The sequence below is a fragment of the Ambystoma mexicanum genome, chromosome 5q, assembly GCF_040938575.1.
Source record: "Ambystoma mexicanum isolate Mex_15411 chromosome 5q, UKY_AmexF1_1, whole genome shotgun sequence".
NCBI classification, from domain to species: Eukaryota; Metazoa; Chordata; class Amphibia; order Caudata; family Ambystomatidae; genus Ambystoma; species Ambystoma mexicanum.
The window spans coordinates 613,808,857-613,824,947 of record NC_090933.1 but is presented as its reverse complement, the minus strand read 5'-3'; positions in this window follow the sequence as shown (position 1 = coordinate 613,824,947).

Sequence of the window (16,091 nt, the reverse complement as noted above, 5' to 3'; positions counted from 1 at the left end):
TGGCAGCAGTTGATTCAAAGTTGTTTTTCTGTGAAAATGAGGAGACAAATCCTAAGGGAACCTGGGAGCATGCTAGCAATGATGCTGGAGCTGGGCTGTTCACATGAGCCTGCTGAAGTCAGGGTGTCCAAAATGGATGCTGCAATGAAAGCCGTTAAGCTAGACGTGTGCGCAGTGGGCAAACAGCAGCCAAACAGGCCAGTCAAGAAAGAAATGTGGGTCAAGGACGACAACCATGCAGAACCTACAGCTATATGGCCACAGTGTGTCTATGACCTGCCACACTCAGGGGAGTGCCCTACCAAGGGTTACACTTGTGGGAAATGTGGCATTCTGAATCATTTTGCTAGAGTGTGTTGTGCTTCAGTGCCCGGCACACATTCAAAGGGTAGGTGAAGACAAAGCAGCCATTTTAAAAAGAAAACAAAACATTACACAGGTAGATCCGGCCAAGAAGGAAGATGAGCATTTAGTCGGGGAAGAGGATGAGGAAGACATGCTTTTCATTTCAAGTGTCCTGGAGATAGGAAGAAAAAAAAATCATCAAACTAAATGCGTGGTACACATTCACAATACGGATACTCCTGTCCTCATCGACACAGGGGTGTTGGTTAACGTGTTGGCAGACTCTCATTACAGAGCTCTACATGAGCCTCCGCCACTACACAGCACACACGTGTACATAGTCATGTAAGGGGGGAAAACGCCTTTGCCACTGGAGGGCATGTTCATGGTCTCAGTGCAGCATGAAGTGGAGAGAATGAAGGCCAGGTTCTTTGTAATAAAAGTGAGTGAAGACATGCTGCTTGGCTGTGCTGTGTCTGAAGCTCTCAAAATTGAGAATTGAGAATTTCGCATTCGGAGTACACCTTGAAGATGTGCAGTTGTTAATTGAACGTTTCAGGAACGTATTCTCAGGGATCAGAATGATGAAAGGAGAACCACTTAATATACATATAGATGAGAGAGTTCAGACAGTGGCTCTTAACACAGATGCATAACCTTCCACCTGAGAGAATAAGTAGTGCACAAGCTTGAAAAACTGGTGCAAGTGGGCATCATTGAACCTGTTGATGGTCCCACCACATGGGTGTCCCCAATAGTTGTAGCATGTAAGCCCAAACATCCAAAATCAGTCCATATCTGGGTGGGCATGCATCTCCCCAATAAGGCGATTAAGGGGGCCAGGGACATCACGCCAACAATAGATGATATTGTAGCTGACCTGTAGGGTGCAGTGTTTTTCTCAAAGCCAGATTTGCGACCTGGCTATCAACTGTTAACCCTTTACCCTGCTTCATGATTTATTTATTTATAAATAACAAAATAAAATTTAAAGAGCCCAAGCTAGCCCATAGGCATCAGGACACTAACACAAACAAGACCAACCATCAACAAGTATGACAAAGCATTACACACAATTAAGAAAGAAACAGCAGAGGAAAGACAGGAAGTGACATAAATGCCAGCATATATTATTATTTATTTATTTGTTTAGTTTTAAGAAAACTTTACAAATTGTGTATAAAATTACATAAAATTACATTATATCTTAAAATCCATTGATGAAACACAAAATACTTTTCTCTTTTACATGCATACACAACTTAATTAAAACATCATCATTGGTTGCAAAAATTACAGTACTCTGTTGTTAAAATTCTGCGATCCTTACATTTTAGGGAAACCATTATATTTCAACTGGATTAAGGATTGCCCAATTTCTGTTTTCAACATATATTGAAAAGTCTGGTGAGCATGCTGCAAACAGAAATCATAATTTGCAAAATGCACTAACCCTTTTCAAATGATATCAAGATCACTACACATCTTCAACTATCAATTTCAGATTACATGGGCAATGGGGAAGGTTTTTGTAAATGCTAAGACAATGTCGGAGGTTGTTGCCACCACCCCCCACCAACACACAATCTGTATTTTGCTGGGTAAAGCATCCATCGAATTCAATTTGTCGAAGGAACCTAAAATTGGAGGTTCTAATAATCCCAAGCCTATTTCTTTCCCGAAGCCATGCCCGCACTTTATTTCTTAATGCTTCCTTGGGCTCGCTCCCTGCCAGCTTCTCCATGTTGGTCATTAAGGAATTTTGTTTGTCCATAATAAATCCTCTCAATGTCTTATCCTCAATTATGGGCATATGGGTTTTGCCTACACACAGGTCCTTGGTACAGCAAGACTTTCTTCTAGAACTGTCTGCACGGCGTGGACATGCAGATGTTTCAGTAAGCGCTACATCTGTCACAGGAGGAATAGATATGAAAACTTGGGAGACAGATGTAACCTCCTGTGCTTCAGTAGATTTTTCCTCAAATAGAGAGCTGACATTTGCCCCCAAATCAGTGTAACAATGTTGATCTACCAAATCATATTTCTGAACGGTTTGAGAAAAGTTGTCTACCTTATCCGTCAGGAACTGACAGGTAGATTTATCAATAGTATCTACTGTGAGAAACCAGAAGGTGTCTCACACACTAGTCCCCATGGATCTGTCTTCCAGGTGGCCAGGACACGGCCATCGCTTTTGGATCCAGTTCCAGGGGGTGGACCAGGCAGGAGGATCACCTGGGTTAAGGGTCTTCGGGGAGTGGTTGTGGGACGCCAGATGGTGAGACGCGGTATCCCTTTACCTGTAACACCTTTACCCCATCCTACAAGGTAGGTTACTTAGGAATACCACCCCCCCCCCTTGACAACACCATCACTTTCACACAGACAGCCCACTATGGGAGAAAACAGACTAACACCCAAACCTGACATGTCCCAATGCATTGGTCAGGCAATTACTGATAATTACTCACACCTGACTTCCATTAAACTTCCCCACATGGATAAAAGGCGGAGCACAAGAGCACACTCTGAGTGAGGCAAAGCACACAAGGAAACAGCAGTTTCGAGACGGCAGCTGAATGAGAGAACAAAGACTGCAAAACAGAAGGGGATCGCAAGGAGGGAAATTCCCTTGATCTTTTCGATAAGCAACCGTTATTTTCCATAAACCTCAAGAATTAAAAGAGTAAGACCAGGAAACCAGGCTGAAGAATCATGCTTTGTGTGTCGGAGATACCCAGGGCCCTCTCGCAATAGTAATCAAGGCAGGGAGAAGCATCAGCTGTCGTGGTACCGTCCTTGGCTCCAAGATCAAAGCAGCATCAATGAAATCAATACAGCCGGTAGTTGGGGAGACCGATACAAGACCAGTCTGTGTTGAAGCGAAGGTTGCAAGCACCAACATTGTATGGCAGCTCCTGGAACGAACATTGTTCAAATGCATGTGATAAGCGTCACAAGTAAGTTTGAACTGCAGATGAGTGATTGAACTTTAAAAGCAAGATATAATACCTTTGACAGAGTGGCCCAGCACCGCTTGGGTGTTCAACCGAAGGTCTCTGTAAGGTATACAGATCAGAAGTTGCAAAAGTGAAACTGAGAAATAGGTTATATCAAGAAGAGAACGAGTAACTGTGAATAGAAGTGGTCCTGCGACGGGCCGAGCAAAATCGGAATCAGCCAAAATGACAAGTTCAAAAGCCTGTATGCATGATTTGGCTGAATTTTGGACGTTTGAAAATTCCAAACAGCCAAAAAGTTCGACCAAATCACGCATTCGGTACTGGGGGCTGCAGGGATTCACTATATTGTGAGCAGGGGTTGTGTGGGTGTAACCTGCAGCCGGCCTGAAAAAAAAGGAAAGGTCTATGTGCTGCCATTTCCCAATCATGGAAGTGAAAGGGAACAGGTGTCGCAGGGACACAGTGAGTCAGCAGCAAGGTAAGTAGGGGGAGTGGTAGGGGTAAGGGCCGAGGTGTGGGTAGGGGTGTGGGGTGGAGGCCAAGTCAGAAATGTTCAGGGGAGAAAAGACTGAAGGTTATTTTTAACATTTCTACCTCCGGCTTTCAACACCGATCCACAAAATTCTGCGCACAGTCAAAATTCAATTTTGATGAATAAGGAGAGTTTGGAAAAGTAGATACATTTGGACCAAGCCCACAGAGGGAGACCAGTTGAAGGTTTTATGTTAAAGTGGATCTGAGGGGGCACCCGTGGTGAACAGTAAATCACCCGAGAAGGTTTTGTATTAAAGTGGGTCTGAGCCTGGCAGACGGGGACACAGGGTGAACATAAAATCACCCAAGAAGTTGTATATGTGAGATCCTAAAGAAGAAAGGAACTTTTATGTTCGTTGTGTTGCATCAGGCCCTCTGACAAAAGAGAATTTGAATGGCAAAGACACTTTGGCACAGAAGGCCCTGATGGTGAGGTTTTGAACTGCATCCTAGTATTAGAAAAGCCAGAGATTGTTCTAAGCTCGAGTGTGCCGCCTTGTCCCCTGCTGAAAATGTGAGGAATGGAAGAAAACGGCTTGAATATCCAGACATATCATTTCTTGAACACTTTTCTCTTGCATAACATTGTTTCCCACACTATTTGTATTTAGAATTAAGGATTGGCAATAGGTTTATTAGTATAGGTCCTTTTATTTTGACAGACTCTACTAGGACTGCGTCATTATTATTTGATGGTCGTAGCTTACTCCCATCTTTAGATTTAGGATTAGTTAGGCATTTTTCAAACCCAATTTAAGTTCAATAAACACCCTTACACTACCCAGGCACAAAAGTCTACACAATTCCTGCACTGAGTTACCTCCTGAATGTACATCACAACGTTAACCACATACAAGGGTCTATACTGGTATAAGCGGTTGAGTTTTGGAATATGCTCGGCCGCTGAGGTATTTCAGGACTCAGTGAGGGGGCGCTTGTCATCTTAGAAGGGACCATCAATATAAGTGATGGCATTCTGGTGTTTGCCCAATCTGAGATTGTACACCTGTAACGATTGGAGAATGTACTGGAGAGGATTACATTTTTGGGCTTAACCCTGCATAAAGAAAGATTTACATTTCTAAAGCAAAGGCTGGAGTTTATATTTCAGGAAGGAGGAATCTCAGCAGATCCTGCTAAAGTGAAGAGCGCCACGGCTCCATAGAATGTGCCAGAAGTGAGGAGCTTCCTAGGTATGGTCACGTACTGTGGGAGGTTCATTAAGGATCTTCCTAATATTTATGAGCCTCTTGGAAACTTGACGAATAAAGAGAGTCTGTGGCAGACGACACTGTTGAAGCAAGCAGCATTTGACGACATCAAAGATGCACTCACTGCAGACAGCACAATGTTTTTTGTTTATCCTATCCTTTTGGTCAAGGGACCTTGCTAACATCGTCAACCAAGAGAGGGAAGGTGAAGCCGGTGGCCCATGCAAGCAGGGCACTGTCAGCTACCGAGCAACGGTACTCGCACATTGAACAAGAGGCCCTGGCAGTGCTGTGGGGATGCAGGCATTTCCATCTGTAAGTGTATGGAAAACCAGTGACAGTGATCACTGATCACAAGCCCCTCATTCCCATCTTGGCAGGGTCGTCTTCGAAGCCCCCAGCATGAACAGAAATGTGGATGCTGGCCAACCAAGAATATGACGTGAACTTGGTATATCTCCTATGGAGCGATAATGCGGTGGAGTATTTGTCCAGGCACCCTACTCCTCGCAACAAAAGGTCGATTGTTGAAGAGGACGAGACAGAAGAATTTTTTTGGATAATCACCGAAACAACCATTCCGAACTCCATGTCAGTTGATGAAATAAAGAGTGCATCTGAGGACTATGAGTGTTTTCAGATAATGCAAGAAGCAGTCACGAGAGGCAAGTGGAAAGGGGTGCTGGCCAATCTGGACAAGTGCACAAGCAGTGCCAGAGTGGCGCTGCAACAATTGTGGGGCATCAACAGTGAGCTCACGTTCACAGCAGATGGGCTAGTACTGCAGGGATCATGAATGGTGGTACTCACTAAGCTCATACTAAGAATGATTGCATTGGCACATCATGGACACCACGCGATGGCCAAGACTAAGACTTGCCCGAGGATGAAGTTTTGGTTTCCCGCTCTGGAGGAGTTAGTAGATGACTTCCTTAATGCCTGTGTATGGTGTCAGGCGGCAGCCCCCGTGCAGATGGAGCCTTGAATTGAGACCAGGGACAGAAGTTGTAGGCCTTTGGAAACAATACATATTGATTTTGGGTCCACCATCATAGGTACCCACTTTCTGGTTCTGATTTGCAAATGGTCAAGGATTCCCAAGTGGAATTTGTGGCTTCAATGGCCCTGTCTGATGTTCTTATGGTAATGGAGAAGTTTTTATGACTCATGTGTTCTGATAATGGAGCCCCATTTCAGGGAGAAGGATTTTCATCCTTAATGCAAGCTTGTGGCATCCGACATAGGAAATTAGTCTGGCTGGCCCAGAGCCAATAGTGAAGCAGAAAGATTCATGTAGACCCTTAACAAGGTCTTTTGGATCGCACATTGCAACAAGGTACGTGCCTGAAGGGCAGGGCCATCGTGCCTGAAGGGCAGGGCCATCTTAAGCATTTTTGTGGCCCTGGGCATGGACATCTTTGGGGCCACCTCCACCAAACCAAAGGAATTAAGCGATCAAGAATATCTGGTGGTACCTCCCCTCTGCCTCTAGGTAGATATGCCACCTCACAGCATTAAAAATAAGCATGTTTACTCCATTTAAGTCCCCTTATCCTCTTCAGCCTTGCTCTAGTCAGAATGATAAACAAGTAGCATTTGAAGGCCAACATTAGCAATCTACAAAGAGGTTACTTCTCTTCCAGTTATAGAAACAGGATACTTTTTATCAAGATCATCCGGGAAGGTATGCAGCCTGTAGTATTAATGCAGGACTATATGTAAAAGGTACATGTAACCCAGAATAGGCAGAGAACTCACATTAGCTGCCTCAGAGAATGCAAAAGTGTTTAAGCATGGATAGAGTAGACCATTTGTAAGGAAGTAGAAAGCTACACATAGCATAGCATGGATAGTGAATGCAGATTAGAAGCTACCAGGAAGATGTCTCTAGCCAGACAGACTGAGATTAGAAGTGGGACATGGTTTTCAATTAGTGTTGTCATTAGATATCAAGGGAACAAGTGCCTGTGGTGTGCAGTATAATAATGCTCACTATTATAGTGGATGCAACCCTATAGCCAGTGAAACCATGAGTGAGGCCTTTATGAAGATCATACCCTGAGAAGGAAATCACTAGCTGAAAAAAGTAAAGCCTCCCTGCTGAAAAGCATCATACAAGCATCACCAACAGTGAAGTGCTTTGCATGATAGAAATCCTGTTGATTATAAAAAAAAAGTCTGAAGGGCTGATAATTTTTAAAGGTTTAGGGACTGGCAATTCTGAGAGGTTAGGCAATACAAGATTAAATGAGATGTCCAGGATCACACATTGCTTAAGGGGTGAAGCTGGGATTTGTGCCAACTCTGCAATTTCTGCATTTGAACACTTTCTTTTCCGGCTCTTACCACTGACTTGCAAAGTACACAAATCACATTTTCAGACCTGACAATTTTTAAAACCAAGCTATTACAGAAGGGTGTTACGCAAAATGGGAATGATTTACCAATCGATGTGATTTAACAGATTTGATCTAGGTATGTCTTTTATACTTTTAAGCTTGAAATACTTCCAAAACAATGGCTTGTGAAATTGTCATTCATAAACGTGCAAAAAACTTTTGACTTTTATACAAGCTAAATGTTTTTTGTGTCAAACGAGCAGACCTTAAAATATGCTTGCCCAAGGCCTACAACGTCTGGTCCGCTCTCTCCTGTCTACCACCCCTTCCACTCAAATGACCTACAGAAGCAGAAAGATCAAGTAATGAGCTAAACGATGCCACCAGCATGCAAAAAGGAAAACCTCACAGAAGACAACACAATTATGCAAGAGATATATGATTTGACCAGGATCACTGTATCATCTGCTGGCAAAGCCAGGATACAAGCATGGACACTTTGGTTCCACAGTCTTTTATTCACATCTTGGACTAATAGTTTATGCTCATCTTTGGAGGGGATTGCCTAGCTTTTAGAACGCCCCATCTGAACAAACCAATTTCTTGACCTTCACCATATGAATGGCATGTTAGTTTTTATAGCAACCCCTATCTGGTGCAGCAACATTGCTGATAATAGCACCTCTTATGCTGCAAAACCAAGTACATATGCAGGTAGGTTTATAAACTTCAGACATCAGAAATCTTCAGCCAGCCTTGCTGGAGTGCTCTTTTAATCTTTCATATGAACGCCTATCCCTGCAATGAGTGCTTAACACACTGTGCTAACACCTGAACCATTGTGGCATTCAGTGTATCAATATGGATTTCAACTTTGGCTATTGCACATGATCAACATAATTCCCCCAAGAATGAAAGAATGCCACAGAAGCTGTGCCATACGGAACACACAAACTATGTATTCCACAGTGAACACAGAAAGCATTACATGATTAATTGATCAAGGCAGAATGTACTTGTCAAAACAGACAGGCAATAGGTTTAGCACTTCAGCAGCATGCCATAACATCTCCTGGCGTGTGCTATTTAAGTCTGGTAAACAATGGAATTTTACTTTAGATCAGGCAGCCTAGTGGGGGCCCCCTCCAAGGTGGGGGCCCCTGGGCAAGTGCCCCTTTTGACCTCCCATAAAGACGTCTCTGCTGAAGGGTGCACTTTATCAGTTCTTACTGGAATATCAGACCATGCCTCATTGCACCACAGGTGTGCCCCGGCAGAGCTCCTGTTCCGAAGATGCCCCAGGGGGCCCCTTAACAGACCTCGGTCACTGAAGTCCAGTTGAAAAAGATGGTCAGGTTGTGAGGAGGGAGAGAAGGAGAGCAAATGTGGAAGAGAATATAAAGGAGAAACTTGTCAGATCACCAGTTAAATCTGGGGGGACACAGTGCTAGTGAGATCCCAACGTCCAGCAGGGAAACTTTCCCCAACATATGAGCCAAACCCATTTGAAGTTGTGGATGTGAGGGGGTCGGTGGTCACAGCGTCTAGTGCACATGACATTGTAACTAGGAATTCATGCTTCTTTTGGAAATGTGCACATTGGTCAAGGGAGGAGAATGAGAACGGTTCAACTGGAGAAGGGGCTCATTCCCCAAGGTTGGGTGAGACGGATGAAAGAAATGAGAGTAGGGTATACAGTCAACGGAAGAAGACGGTGACCCTGGTGTCCAAGGGGATGAGAGGACCAGTTGGAAAAAGCACAGGGAGGAGATGGAGAAAGAAGATATCCCCTAAGAGCCCAGAGGCTGCCCTGCCTACCTACAGGACTATGAGGTAAATGGATAAGTAGTATTGTGGAAATCGTATCAGGAGATTTTGAATTGAGAATTGTATTATGGGGTTTGATGTTTGTGTTGTTCAACGTTATGAAAAAGGAGTGTTATGTGATTACTTTAAGAGAGGCAGCGTGTGCAAGTCACTGCGTCTCTCTACTAAAAGGGGCGTCACGCAAGGCATGTTTGTTCCAGTGCACGAGCGGTGCCCGATACCATAAGACGATGCTCAGTATCCTGTTATTGTGGCTACAAACATTCTAGAAAAATTGTCAATTGTACAGACAGGGACTGACTGGGAACCAAATGTGGCCATGGAAATGTTTTTCAAAGCAGCCCTTTATTTCATTGAACCATCATACATCCATTATTGTTTTGACTCCGTTATACCTGCGTCTTTGCCTTTTCCTTTTCAAGTTTAGGATATAGACGGCTTCCGTAAAAATTCTGGAAACTGCTGCGAAGTGGACTGTACTGGCGAAGTTTGGGTCTGCCTGTGTCAGGGAACCGGTGAGTAGTCCTTACCCAAACTGGTGGCCCCTAGCACAGGAGCCCATTGTTACACACGAGTGGCCCCTGAGGGCCCCTTTCCTTTCAACAGCTATTGCAAAATAGCGACTCCATCCCGCACTCTCAAACTGCCTCTGCCCTCAAGTGGAGGTCCTGCTTGAATAGTGGGAACTTGTTCTTCATCGCCTTATCCACTTAGAGACCCTTGAAGAGACCCTATTTTGTCCATTGGCACAAGCGCTTGCATGTACTATTGAGCATAAGGCTCCTCTCTTCGTAGGGCTTGGACTGCCTCTTAGTTAGGTGTATTCTTGATGTGGAACTGGGTCTAAAGATTACTTGCACTGCCTGTTTTCCTCCCCCTATACGTGGTCAACATATTTTGTGCTTTTAACCACCCCTTAGACCCCATTGGTCTTGTATATATATTGTGTTGATTATGATGTATTGGTTTATGGTTTATGGTTTAAACCATATGGCTTATGGTTTAAAGGGGCCCATAATCCACTGTAATGTGACTATTGGTTTTCCTACTGTTGTCACAATGGCAAACAAATTCTTACATTGAAATTTAAGTTAGGGTTCTGATTTTTCTGCAATTTGTAAAGTAATGAGTGAGTCTTACCACATACGGGTTTCCATTAAAGTGTAATAAAGCAATATGTAACCTTGCCATTTTGTCTACTCAGTGTTAAAAAATCCATGCAATTCTGAATGAAGGAGGTTGTAAAAAAAAAAAGAAGTATACAAACAAAACCGACCATGTTGCCCGAAGTACAATACATGATTTTATTTCTGTGTAGGACTATGTGTTTTGATCTGTTATGTTTTCCTTCTGTTCAACTGGCAGAATAACGTATAGAGAGTGACGATCTGTGCTTCCATAGGCACACACACACATACTCCAGATGATTCCCCCAAGTGTTCAGTGGCCGCATAAGCCGGCATCTCTGCCTGCCGCCAAACACTGACAGGGGCTGCTGCTACAGTTAGAATGCCCTGCAGGTGTTGCTGAAGTTTCTGGATCTTGACAGTATCAAAAAGGATCCCTTTGAACTGGAGCCATTTTGCCACAATCAGAGAAAACTATCAGGAATCTGTACACCCTCGAGGTATGAAGAAGTTAAATATACGTTGTTGGGGCTTTCACCTGCCAGTTATTGTCAGCACAGGGTATGCCTCACTCGCAGCGCGTGGCACACGTGCAATCATGCCCACACGGAGAGCTGTTTAACATGTCTTCTTTATTCAACGTACAGGATATTCTGCTTTGACCCTCATTCACAACAGGCGCACATCCTTAGCGGGCCTCCTAGCCCATTTCTTCAATCCAGCGGCGTGGCTTGTTCTGAGCTTGCTGTGGGCGAGCGATTGTCCGTTCTGCCGTTTTCCCACTGGCTTCACACGACATGGGACCTTCTAGATCAGAGTCATCTGTGTCCCCATGATCCGCTTGGTAGGGGCCATCTGAGGCATAATCAATAGGGAGGACTACACGCCCACTGAGCCGATGAGTTCCCAGAGTGGGAATGTTTTTGAAATGTGAAGAGTGCCTTGTGATAGGACCACTGGAGCCCTCCGCAGTGATCATGGACCCTTTCTTTTGAGTGACAAACAGGGGCACTGCCTGAAATGCGGGGGTGTGCTTATGAGTTTGTGTCTGTTGTATGGCCACAACGTCTCCTACCTCAATCTGTGGCGACAGGGCCCTTCTCCTTCGAACAGCATAGTCCTTCACCCATTCCTTGGCGGCCTCATCTCTTTCCCGCAGTTCTCGATCCAGACCAGCAGCCTGTTCTTGTGGCCGAGCTTGCGGAATGCGGGTCTGGACGTTCCGCTCAAAATTACTTCTGAAGGTGTTCGTCCGGTAGTGCTGTGAGGGGTGCTGCGATAGTCTCTCATGAGCTGGTTCAGCACTTGTTCATAGGGTTGTCCTGTCAGCTTGGCTATCTGGAGCGCTGGTTTCAGATTGGCCATGAATCGCTCTATCATCCCGTTTGCTTGGGGCACAGTGGAGTTATTTTGTGATCATGGAAGCCTAGATAGGTCGCAAACTGGGTGAACTGGTGCCTGTTGAATGGGGGCCCATAATCCGTCTTGTGTACACTTGGAACACCATACGCAGAGAAGATGCGGTCCAAGGCTGGTATGATGTGGTGGGCAGCAGTCGAGGAAATGAGTTGGGTCTCGGGATACTGCGAGTACTTATCCATGACCGCCAGTACATATCTCCCTCCTTCAATGGGCCCGAAGAAGACGGCTGCCACTGCCTCCCATACCCCTTGTGGGACTTCGGACATCCTCAGTGGTTTAGGGTGTCGGTTTGGTGTGATGAGGCTACAGGTGGGGCAGGCCTGCAGGGCTTCGTCTACCATGGAGTCTAGATTGGGAAACCAGACTTTCTGGCGCAACATGTGTTTGGTTGATACGATTCCCCGGTGGTTCTCATAAGCCAGCTCGATGATCCTGGCTCGCAGAGCTAGTGGGATTACTATTTTGTGGTCTTTGATCAGAAGGTCGTCATCGGATAAGGCTAGTTCATCTCGTACTTGCACCAGGCGTTCCACGTCAGCATGTACCATGTCTCTGGGGTTTATAGACATAATTTCGAAATCAAAAATTTCGAAAGTCAAAAAGTCGAAAAAAAAATGTCGAAAAAAATAATGTCGAATTTATTTTTTATGACGTTTTTTTTTCGAAATGGGGGGGTTCCCCCCCCAACCCCCGTTTTTTTTTTTTTTTTGTTTGTTTTTACCTTTTTTTTAACTATAAACTAGAGCCCAAACAAAAATATCGAAAAAAAAAATAATTCGACATTTTTTTTTTCGACATTTTTGATTCGACTTTGACATTCGAAATTTTTTTTTCGATATTATGACTGGACACCGTCTCTGGCTGCTTTTCCTTTCTCTTGGGCTCTTCTCCACATGCCCGACATAAGTCCTTCACAGACTGATACGCCCGGTCACTTTCGGTTTGATGAGCGACCATGCCAATGTCTATTCCCCCTGGGGTGGATTGGTGTATCAGATACCTGAGATACCTGTCTGTCACTGATGGTTTTGGTGTCCACTCCTCCCGGGGTCTTCTAGATAGGAAATCTGTCGGGTTGTCTCCTTTTCCTGGCCTATGCACGATTTCAAAGTCGCAGTCTTGTAGTCGCAACCCCCAGCATGTTATTCGAGGTGGCATTTTGGCTTGAGGGTTCCCATATAGAAATGGCAGTGCTTGATGGTCTGTGACCACTCCGAATGGTTTGCCGTACAGAAATAGATGAAAGTGTTCACAGGCCCAGACTACGACAAGGCCTTCTTTTTCTGCCTGGGAATATGCTTGCTCCATAGTCGATAGGCTTCGGCTGGCGTATGTGATGATGTGCGTTCGCGAGGGGTCACTTGGATCCTTCTGTGCTAGAATAGTCCATAGCCCAACTGGGCTGGCGTCTACCGTCAGCTCTGTCTGACGTTCTGTGTCGTAGTATGACATGTTCCCGGCCTTGGCGACCCTTTTCCTGATGGCTTTGAACGCCCTTGGCACACTTCTGTCCATTGAAAAGTGGCATCTTGTTTCGTTAACAGCTGCAGGGGCTCGCTCACTGTCGCAAAGTCTCTGATGTACCGGGTGCAGTAGCTCGCAAACCCTAGGAATGATCGTAGTTCTGAGACATTTGCCGGGGGTGCCGTATCATTTAGTGCTGCCACTTCATCAGGGTCTGGGGACATGCCTGTTTCTGAAAAGATTTGGCCGAAGAAATTCAGCGTGCTCTTGCAGAACTCACATCTGTCCCGGTTGAGTGTGAGGTTGGCCGCTTCCAGGGCCTTGCATACTTTAATGAGGGCCTCATCGTGTTTGCTGACATCAGTGCCGAAGACCAGGATGTTGTCGCTATAATTAAGGCAGTTGGGTATATGTTTGATAATGTTGTGTACCTCGGGCTGGAATAGTTCCGCAGCCTATGATACCCCGAAGCGTAGCCTTTTGTATTGAAACAGACCTAGATGTGTTACAAACGTGGTTATGTTGCAGCTTTTGGGACTCAACACCAGTTGATGATATCCATTTTGTAGGTCCAGCTTCGAGAATACGTTGGCCCCATTCAAAAGGTGTATCATGTCGGTGATGCATGGGCCAAGTGCCTCTCTCTGTGGATAGCTTGGTTCGGCCGCCTCATCATGCAGAGCCTGATCGCTTCGGATCCTTTCTTCTGGACTGGTACTATCGGAGACACCCAGGGGGTGGGATATAGGAAAGATTTCATAATTGTATGTCATTTTCCCTCCATGTGTCAAACCCCAAACTTTTTGCTGCTGTTTAAACACCATTGACTGACTTTGGTGGCCTTCGAAACTTGGTATACTGCTAGCTCTTTGTCCATGGCACCCTCACACCGAATTTTGTACACTTGGCATTCCCAGGTCTGAAGTGAGACGAGTGCGCCCGGACCGGAGTAAACGCGGTTACCTTGTTGCCCTGATGAAGGAACGACCTGTGAAAGTTCACTGCATTTGTGACCCCTTTGCCCCTGAAGCCTGCTGCAGTGGAATTGGGCCAATTCCTCCACCCTCAGCGGAGAAATTGCCACTGTCCCGTTTGGGAATCCTCGCTGCAACTCGGGAACTACACGGTGTTGAGACGTCCTGATTGTCGCATTCGAACCTGCCAGCGAAGTGGACTGTACTGGCAAAGTTTGGGTCTGCCTGCATCGGGGACCGGTGAGTAGTCCTTACCCCAACCGGTGGCCCCTAGCACAGGAGCCCATTGTTACGCACGAGTGGCCCCTGAGGGCCCCTTTCCTTTCCACAGCTATTGCAAAATAGCGACTCCATCCCGCACTCTCAAACTGCCTCGGCCCTCAAGTGGAGGTCCTGCTTGAATAGTGGGAACTTGTTCTTCATCACCTTATCCACCTTCCTGAGCTGCTAGAGACCCTTGAAGTGACCCTATTTTGTCCATTGGCACAAGCGCTTGCATGTACTATTGAGCATAAGGCTCCTCTCTTCGTAGGGCTTGGACTGCCTCTTAGTGAGGTGTATTCTTGATGTGGAACTGGGTCTAAAGATTACTTGCACTGCCTGTTTTCCTCCCCCTCTAGGTGGTCAACATATTTCGTGCTTTTGATCCCTTAGGCCCCATTGGTCTTGTATATATATATATTGTGTTGATTATGATGTATTGGTTTATTCTAGTGTTACTGTAATTCTTTACTATGGTCTATGTTACAAAGACCTTGTAATAAATGTGTCTATAATTTTAATATTGTTAGAACAAATATAAACAGTTGAACTGCGCCACACCAGAAGGTTTAAAAAGTACAGTTGTACTATATTTGAATTCATGTTCTAGGCATCAAAATTGATTCATTTGATGCCGGAAGGCTGCCTTTAAAACTATTGCGCTTCTACAACCGCAGCTCAATTAAGACTCCGGACAAGGAGCTTATTCATTGTTCACCCCATATAATTTTGTATCAGATCAGACAAGACTCTTTGCCTCAGAGGAAGAGCTACGCTCGAAACATGTGTCAGGCTGTCTAGAACATGAAATAAAATATAGTACAACTGTACTTCTTGAACTTTCTGGTGTGGCGCAGTTCAACTGTTTATATTTGTTTTAACAAATTTCTCTGTTGGGTGCAGGGCAAGGCACTCACAATCTAACAGTTGACCGCCGCCGCTCGCCACTCTTTGAAATCACAGCGACAGCGCTAGAACTCTCCGTGGCCTTTTTTGCCCACCTTTCCTTGTTTATATTTTTAATATAACACCTGTCTGGAGTAATTTGTAAGTGTCCTTGCTTTGTATGCTCATTGAGGTCTTTCAGTCACCCTCACCCCTTCTGAAACTTAGTCTTGACCGACTGCCATAGCTACCCTGATTGGTCTAGCTTGTCCAGAGGTTACCCTGTTCCAAGAAACTAGGTTGGTCTTCTGAACCTCTGCACCTCCAGGTCAGAGTTCAGAAATCCTTCTTAACAAATTGGTGTACAACGGTGGGATAGGACTGAAGGTATCCAGTGTTGCATACTAGTGATGGCATTTCGAGATTTTCCTACCAGGACACATAGTGAATTGTTGTAGTATAACTTTTAAAAAGCCATATTCCTAGCTAAAAGTAAGGAAACAAGTACCTTGTTAACTTTAAATGCTTCTAAATCCGAAACATTGAAAACAATGTGTGCTGAGAGAGGGGTATCCTCTCAGGGCACAAACATAGAAATGATCCAAATAATCATGGACTGGCAAGAAGCTCAGATTAGAGCTATAACTTCTGAGGACAGTGCAGAAGAAGGTGGGGCTGCTCTCACTGGTAGAACTGATAGTTCTGCCGCTGCACTGATCCACAGCAACCATGAGAA